Source organism: Nansenia antarctica, assembly GCF_963989245.1.
Source record: "Nansenia antarctica genome assembly, chromosome: 5".
NCBI lineage: Eukaryota > Metazoa > Chordata > Actinopteri > Argentiniformes > Microstomatidae > Nansenia > Nansenia antarctica.
In genome coordinates, this window is record NC_137690.1 from 14,460,627 (window position 1) to 14,461,067 (window position 441).

The window sequence follows — 441 nt, forward strand, 5'->3', positions numbered from 1 at the left end:
CACCCAATATTACTGTATGATATACTGTGCAATGAAAACGATTGGCGTTAATGAAAACACATTCAGCTTATCTGTTGTCTCCTGCCATCCCTCCTCTCCCACGCGGCTGCATGTGTGGTTGACTATGTCGATATGCCTCTGAAGCATTTTAAATATTCTCCCAAAATATCTATTCATGAAGCGTGCAACCCTAATTGGTTGATTTATGACCTTTTCACACCGCTGGAGCGATTAACTGAGGACATCATTCAGAGCTGTCAATCAAACCGATTGTTCACATGGAAACGGAACACCAAACAGAGCCAGTAAGGAAGGCGGCTGACTCTAGAATGTTTACTTCAAAAGTGTTCCCATTCAGGGGGCTTCCTAGAGCTGTCACTCGTTATTGTTAATGTGTTGAGTACAACTGTAATTGACGGAGGGACGCTTCTACATAAAGGA